At 33.1% G+C, this 8,447-nt stretch overlaps 1 pseudogene across 1 annotated transcript; it reads left to right on the top strand.

The window, feature by feature from the left end:
• Window positions 1-2,336: 2,336 nt before the first annotated feature.
• LOC306867659 (phospholipid hydroperoxide glutathione peroxidase-like) lies at window positions 2,337-6,171 on the top strand (annotated as a pseudogene). The gene is made up of 7 exons (XR_013786122.1): window positions 2,337-2,599; window positions 2,791-2,885; window positions 3,954-4,098; window positions 4,174-4,325; window positions 5,454-5,478; window positions 5,633-5,692; window positions 5,810-6,171. The product of XR_013786122.1 is annotated as a phospholipid hydroperoxide glutathione peroxidase-like (transcript).
• The last annotated feature ends 2,276 nt before the right edge of the window (window positions 6,172-8,447 follow it).

Raw genomic sequence — 8,447 nt, 5'->3', positions numbered from 1 at the left:
GCACTTTGATTTCGCATGTGCAAAATAATTTTATTTTTATTTTTTTAAATGCATAAGCTTTTACTATCCGCTTTCAACGAATGAAATGTTGTGTTGATGGTTAAATTAAATGCAAATGTAAAATTCTGTTCATAAAAAAATACTAACACTAGCTTTTCTAATCTTTTTGTATTCTATTTGTTTTCTTTTTATTTATTATATAATTTAACGGAGGGGGACCTGCGTTAAAGTAACTGAGACTTATTATAGCACTTACATATCATTGCTCTTTTGTTGATTTTGATTGCTTCCATTGTAGGTCGCTTTGGATAAAAGCGTCAGCTAAATGACTAAATGTAATATTAAATAGGTGGTTAATAAATTACAGATAATCTTATATAACTGATTTATTTAGTTTGTAAACAAACAAGGTTGTGTAACATTCTAGAAACGACTCTGTGGGGAAGTGCGTGTGATTTCAGCAAATTGGTTCTTTCGAATAGTTCGTTTCAAAGAACCGATTCACAAAAAGATTCAGTGATTCCTTTGTCGTTTCTTATATTAAGAGCATTTTAAATTCTTGAAAACCTTCATATAAAGCATGAAGACACATATTGCTGTCACTACGGGGTTTTATTAATATACGGGAGTTTATTGTAATTTCATGTGCGGAACGAATCGGCATCGGTTCAACTGATTCACTCAAATGAATCGACTCAAATGAAGTGTTCATGAAGAGTTAGCTGTATCTGCTGGACTTTGCAAAGCGAGAAGATACAAAAATGGCTTTTATCCATCGTCTGTTGCTGTTCGGGGCTTTATCGAGCAGCGGGATCATTGGTGCAATGGTATTGTAAAATTAAATACTTCTGTAACATAAACTTGCAAATCTGAATCATATTACGCAATCTGCTTATTATATGCATAATTACGGGGGGTTTGCAAATGATTTATCATCAGATTTATCACAATCTAATGATAAATTGTGCAAGATGAGGGGTCTAGTTTCAGTGTATTTAGGTCTTTAGTCTCTGTGTCTCATTCTTCCATAATCCTAGCTCACTCTTTCCTGTAGCCTAGGACCTATAAAAGCAGTAACTAAATCAGCATACTATCATCAGTTATCACCCTCCCACAGTTGGAAGCAGCTTCCAGAAGAAAACATTAGCCACATTTAATCCCAGACTCAGAACTCATCTGTGCATATGTTGAATGAGTACTGTGTGCTACGTCTGAACTGACTGCACTGTATTTGATGTATAATCATTTTCTATTCTAAATTCATTTTAAATCAATTTCTATATCATTTTTAATTCCTTGTTTTTATTGCTGTGATTATTATTTTTAATGACTATTTAACTTTCTTTTATGTAAAGCACTTTGAATTACCACTGTGTATGAAATGTGCTATATTAATAAACTTGCCTTGCCTATATAAATAATGCGCAACAACAACAATTATCTAATAATCTAATGTAGGCTAATAACATTTTTTTGCATACATTATAAGAAATTTGGTTTCATAAGATCTGCTTAGTAATAGACATTTTTTCTTTGAAACATGTATTGGATAATTTTATATTTTTTGTATCCATTACATATATTTTACAAAAGGATCACTTTATAAAATCGTCATATTTATGGTATTTTGATACTATTACATGTTTTCTATAAGAACATCTACTAAGACAGCTAATTATGACAAAGTTGAAATTATGATTTATAAAGTCAAATTATGGCACAAAACTAAATGAAATTATGACGACAAATCGATTGAGATAAAATGTAAAAATTGTTGAAATTGTGAGGAAAATAATTCGTATTTATGACAAAAAATAATGACTTGCCTTTAGTTTTATGACATAATCTCAATTTCATCAAAATGATCTCAATTTCAAACTTTTATGCCATAATAATAGCTTTATCTTTATTATAATTTTGACTTTCTCTTGTAATTATGATTTAGTGTCAGTTTGGAATTTTTATGTCATTTAATATTGGCTTTATCTCATAATTATGACTTAGTATCTTATAATATAAACTAATTATGACTTATATATTCATGACTATTTTATTGCAATTAGTGTGAGTCAAAACACTGTTTCATTTGTTATTAGCCTATTATTTCATTTCATAATATTTTTGTGGCATGAATCCATTCCTGAAGGCAATGTCTAATCAATATCCCAATGAAATATAATGCGTTTGCTATTCTAGTCACCTTTAGAAGCAGTAAAATTTATATAATGCGTACGTTAACGGCTTATCTGGTATGTGGACCAAGTGTCAACACACACATCAAGCTATCAGCTTTCTCAGTTGTGTAAGATCATCACCCAGTGACCTTTGACCTCAATAGGAGAAAAACTCCACACGTAAACAAGCTTCAAGTCTGTAGTCAGCATAAAAATCAACCTATGAGGAAGAAACAGCCTTGGAGTCCAGTTAATATTTATTTTGAGCCCTATATATGTGCAAGGGTTTCAGTTTTCTGGAGATTTGGGCACTCTAAGAGGATTTGATCTAATACGCTGCCTGCTGTTTCAGTAGTTAGTACTGAAAGGCAGTCATGCGTTTCTTAGGTTCCGCTGTTGTGTTCTCTCTAGTGTTGCAGACAATGGTAAGAAATGCTCTTAAAAGCCCATTATTTTTTTAAATGTGTGAATAGCTTACTGGTTTTTCAGTTGCGGCTGGAATTTTAATATAGAGATTTGTATCTGATATTTGCTTAAAGGTGTTTCTAACAGTGTTCTTATTCTTTACGTGTGTATATGTATTCAAATCACTTCACCAGCATGTTTTTATTTTCAGTCTGCACAGCTAGAGGACTGGCAGTTGGCCAAATCCATTTATGAATTCACTGCCACGGATATAGATGGCAATGAAGTTTCCCTGGAAAAATACAGGTGAGAGATGGAAATCAGCATGTCATAAAACCTGTTTGTTCAAGTATGAAAATCATCACAGTGGACTTACAGTTTAAAGGAGTAATGCTAGTTAGCAAATGTCCGAGCCCGTCTGCAGATTTTGGGTCGATATATTTCTATGGAAGCACATTTCCACAACAACTTTGGCGAATCATGATTATGACATAAAAAGTCATAAGAAAAATCTATATGACATTCTAAGTCTTACTTATGACATGAAAAGACAAAATTATGAAATTTCATATTACAGTATTGGTATAAAATGTTGAATTATGATATAAAAAGTAATAATTACGATATATGTCAAAATTATGACATACTAGATCATAATTGACAAAAATTAGAAAAACTGAAACTATTACAAAAAACTATTGAGATAAAATGTCAAATATGACAAAAAGATTATGAGATGAAAAGTTCTAATTATGACATGTTTTTTTACTTGTCATAATTATCTTTTTGTCTCATCTCAATTTTGACTTTATCTCATAATGATGACTTAGAAAAAAATATAATTTATGAAATACTCAGTTAGGACTCAAAATCTCATAATTTGGGCTTTTTTTCTAACTTTTTTTTTTTTTTTTTTTTCTAATTTATAACTTAGCATGTCATAATTTAAATTTTTTGTCTTAATTATGGCGTTATCTGAGAATTTGGACTTTATCTCAGAATTATTAAGTCATAATGTTGATTAATCTCATAACTGTGAGTATCTCATAATTTCCACGTTTTATGTCGAAATTATGATTTACCAAAACATGATTTTTTTATGTGGCAGGAATAGGCTTCCATAGATTTCACAGAAAATTGTGTAATGCATGATGGGCACAGACTAAGAATATATCCAATCAGAGGATATCAATCATGTTTCATATTTTTAGACGATTTTAAAACACACTGTTTTTATTCATTTATTCACATATTTCTGCATAAGTCTGGTAGTGTGTTACAGTATCCTCAGCCGGTATGATTGTGTGATGCATCATTGCTTTAGTGTCAATTAATTTGTAAATCTAGCAAAATCTAATTTACTGTACATTTTAGGGGGAAAGTTGTCATCATCACTAATGTTGCCTCAAAGTGAGGCAAAACCCCGGTAAACTACTCTCAGTTTGCAGAAATGCACGCCAAGTACTCTGAGAGAGGTTTAAGCATCCTGGGCTTCCCATCCAACCAGTTTGGACGTCAGGTATGGGGGGCAAAAACATGTTTAATGCTCTTAAAGCTAATAAATACTGTGGTCTAATAATACGTTTTTGTTCAGGAACCAGGAACAGATTCCCAAATCAAGGAATTCGCCAAGTCTTACAACGCGCAGTTTGATATGTTCAGTAAGATTGACGTGAATGGCGACTCCGCGCACCCTCTGTGGAAGTGGCTGAAGGACCAACCAAATGGGAAAGGATTCCTTGGAAAGTGAGTTGCCAGATAATTTAACTTGGTTGACTTTTAAATTCTGTGGAAATAAATGCTTATTTGATATCAGCTAAATAGATTCAATAGATAGTCCAGCCAAAAAAATGAAACATCTGTTACTCATTCTTCTGTGGAACTTAAAATAAGATATTCTGAAGAACATTGGTAACCAAACAGTTTCTGTTCCCATTGACTCCCATTGTTTTATTGTCCATATAATGAAAGGTAATGGGAACAGAAACTGTTTGGTTACCAGCATTCTTCAGAATGAACTTTTATGTTTAACAGAAGAAAGATAGTCATGCAAGTTTGGACTGACATGAGTATAAGTAAATATGATCGAATTTTCATTTTTGGGCGAACTATTCCTTTTAATAGGCAGTCCCAGATGTAGATGAGTTTATTTCTTCATCAGAACAGATTTGGAGAAATTTAGCATTACATCACTTGCTCACCAATGGATCCTCTGCAGTGAATGGGTGCCGTCAGAATGAGAGTCCAAACAGCTAATAAAAACATCAGCTATCCACTCGACTCCAGTCCACCGATTAACATCTTGTGCGAAAAGCTGCGTGTTTGTTATTATCCATAAAAGCGCTTTCTCCAGTGGAAAAAGTAATCTCATCTGAAGCAGGAGAGAAATCTGCACAGATCAAGCTCCGTTTAAAACAGCTCTAAACAAATATGTCTGTGGATTTTGAGGTGAGAGGACAACAGGGGATGAACTTTTTCACTGGAGGAAGCATTATTATGGATTATGGACTGGAATTTTGTCCAGAAGCGATGGTTTAAAGTTAAAACATCCTAAAGATGGATTTGTTTATTACAAAAACAAAGCTTTTCGCTTCACGAGATGTTGAAAGATGGATTGGAGTTGTATGGATTACTTGTGCATTATTGAGATGTTTTTATCAGCTGTTTGGACTCTCATTCTGACGGCACCCATTCACTGCAGAGGATCCATTGGTGAGCAAGTGATATAATGCTAAATTTCTCTAAATCTTGGATGGCTGGAGCGTGAATACATTTTCATCAAATTAAAATTTTTGGGTTAACTATACCTTAACTACAGCTGCACTCTAAAAACTGTTTAAATATCTATTGACACTTGTTTTTATTCCATTATAGTGGCATCAAATGGAATTTTACTAAGGTTTGTGCATTTTCCCTTTGAATTATGCTAATTAAAAAGCATATTATGAATTAAATCTTGTATTTATAAATAATAGTATTATAAATATGAATACATAGCTTACTAATTATTAGTATTATTAAAATAGTTTCATTTGCTATCAAATTCTTTTCAGTTCCTTATTAACCGTGAAGGCCAGGTTGTGAAGAGATACTCCCCATTACAGGATCCAAGCGTAAGTTGTATTAATCTTTGATTGTAAACTAGGCCATGTTTAAGATTAGCTACAGTATCTAATTATCACAGAGATACTGGCATACAAAATATGTTTTGCTAAATATTTCCCTTTTAGGTGGTGGAGAAGGATCTGCCTAAATATCTTTAAGGAGCGTCATTAACTGACTGTCAAATTACCGCATGCTGCCCTGCCGCCCCTCTTCATTCTCCCCGACTGACCGCTGGGTATTAGTGATATCGTCTCATGGACTAATGATGGTTTGTTTGGAAACCCCTCTTGAGGAAAGAACAGACCTGATGCATTTGGCGTGCAACCCCTCCTGAGAGCATCATCAGTGCCCAGCATCAGTCTGGAGAGAGACCCCCGCTCCTTTAACTACCCCTCTGCTTTGAAATGAAAATATGCACATTAATTTAGAACTAAACATGTTGTTATAGTGTAAAATTTCTTAATAAACGCAAAAAGATTAATTTGAACATTTGTTGGTGTTTTTTTTAGATCAGTGAGCCTGCCTTATTTTAGTATCATTGAGGTACTATTATAGTTTTTTTTTTTTTTTTTTACTATTTTTAATTAGTTTTTATTTTCATATTTTCCATTTTCATTCAGTTAAAATTTGTATAATTTTGTGGTGTTTTTTTCAGTTTTAGTCATTTGAGTACATAAAGTTAAACTAAATAAAAATATAAATATTGCTTTGGCAGTTAGCTGGAATAAAATAAGTAAATTTTTAAAACATTTTAAGTTTTTTTTTTTTTTTTTTTTAATGGTTTTAGTTTTAGTTCGTTGAAGTGAAGTGAGCTTGAAATATTTTATATAATGATTGCCCAGGAAAACGGTAAAATCAACATTGATATGATAATTTTCATAATAATATTTATATTATAAACGCACTATATATGTACACACACAAATAAATAATATTTGTTATTTATTGGCCTGGTTTCACAGACAGGGTTTAGCCTAAACCAGGATTAGGCCATAGTTCAATCAGGACATTACTGGTGTGCATCTTGAGACAAAACAAAGGCACTGATATATTTTGAGATCAGTCAGAGCAAGTTTATTTCATTTGAAACAGCCAAGACTTACATTTTAGTCTAGGACTAGGCTTAAACCTTGTCTGTGAAACCGGGGGATTATGTGCTCACTGCCTCATTTAATACAAAAGGATAATTCACTGAAGATTCATTAAACATGATTGCTATTTTTCATTAATAGTTTGTGGGAACAACCTAACAATGAAAACAACACTTTTAGGATTATATTATATATTATAACTTACCCAATTTTAATTAAATCATATAATGACAGGTTAAGCCTTCTGACGTGTATTAATGAAGATTCACCAACAGAGAGCAGCAGCCTGATCCAAACACTCAGCAGCTCCTGTGTAACCGTTTGGAAGTGCGATTCATCTTGAAGTATGGACTCATTCGTTTTCAAACGGTCAGTTGTTTTGATAGTCATATTATTAATCCATTACACACAAGCGATTTTAGTTTAACAGTTATTATATATCATTTATTTTAAATTAATGTTAATATATACAGATCGCATGTAATATAAATTGTAGAATCAATAGATGATGCTTTAAAAATGACTACGTGAGTCTCTATCGCTGTATATTTACAACTATATAAACTAACTTAAGTTTCACTTGTGACTGCACTGATAAAGCATTTATTTTATTTGTCCTCTTTCATGAACAAGTAATGTTTTTCATTGCAAATGCATTTAAATTCATTATGTTCTTCAATCCTTTAACCAAGGCTCGTGATTGGCTGTTCGCCAGTGATGTCACACATTCATGTGCATGCCCAACACAAACTCAGCATCAAAGCCTGAGTTGACAAAGAAAGTTGATGATCAGCATCATGGTACCAACAAAGTCAGATTGGAGTGGTTTGGTTTTGTCAACTCGAAACTAATCCTGTAACTCTGAATTTGTTCATCTACCATCATGGTACAGGCCCCCGGTTTCACAGACAGGGTTTAGACTAATCCAGGATTAGGCCATTGAAGTGAATTTTATAAACGTGCCTTAGAAAAACACATTACTGGGGGCTGTTCCATAAAAGACGCTAAGAAAAGCGGGGATTAAAGTCCAAAACCTGACTTGAAATAACCTAACAAATCAATCGGGACTAAAGCGGTTCCATAAACGACAATTCAAGTTCACGCAATCTGACTAATGCTATCCAGGTTCAGTGAGTCAGGATAATGTGACGTACACGCTTATTCTGAAGCAGCCCTTAATGTCGATCATGGATCAAATCGATCCACCATAGCAAACAGCGAATATTTGTGCTGTTTAACGCGTTTGAAACATTGTGTTTTCCTCAGTGCATAACTGATACGTCACAGGTATATTTTTTACATCTGTAAATGTCAGAAAGCCATGCAAATATATCCATTTAGCTGTCAGGAGTGGGCGAGGCTTATGCGAGAGAACGAGCGCTGCGGCGCGCATGCGCGCTACACAGACAGAGCAGAATAGAATACTAGCGCAAGAATTCTGAATAAAATATACATTCTGCTAAAATATTTGTTGTTGGACATTAAATGTGACACATAGAATTTTACTACATATAAGTGTATTTTTATGATAGCAGCAACTGTTAATCACTAGCTCAAATGAGTGTTCCTCTTATCAGTTAAAATGTACTCTGATTTCTATTATAAATTTACATTTTTAATTCAGTGATTTTAACTTTTGATTGTGTTTTTATGCTTTAATGCTTTAAAGAGC

Source organism: Barbus barbus, assembly GCF_936440315.1.
Source record: "Barbus barbus genome assembly, chromosome: 49".
NCBI classification, from domain to species: domain Eukaryota; kingdom Metazoa; phylum Chordata; class Actinopteri; order Cypriniformes; family Cyprinidae; genus Barbus; species Barbus barbus.
Note: the sequence above shows the minus strand (reverse complement) of the source record. Positions and strands in the feature narration are given on the sequence as shown.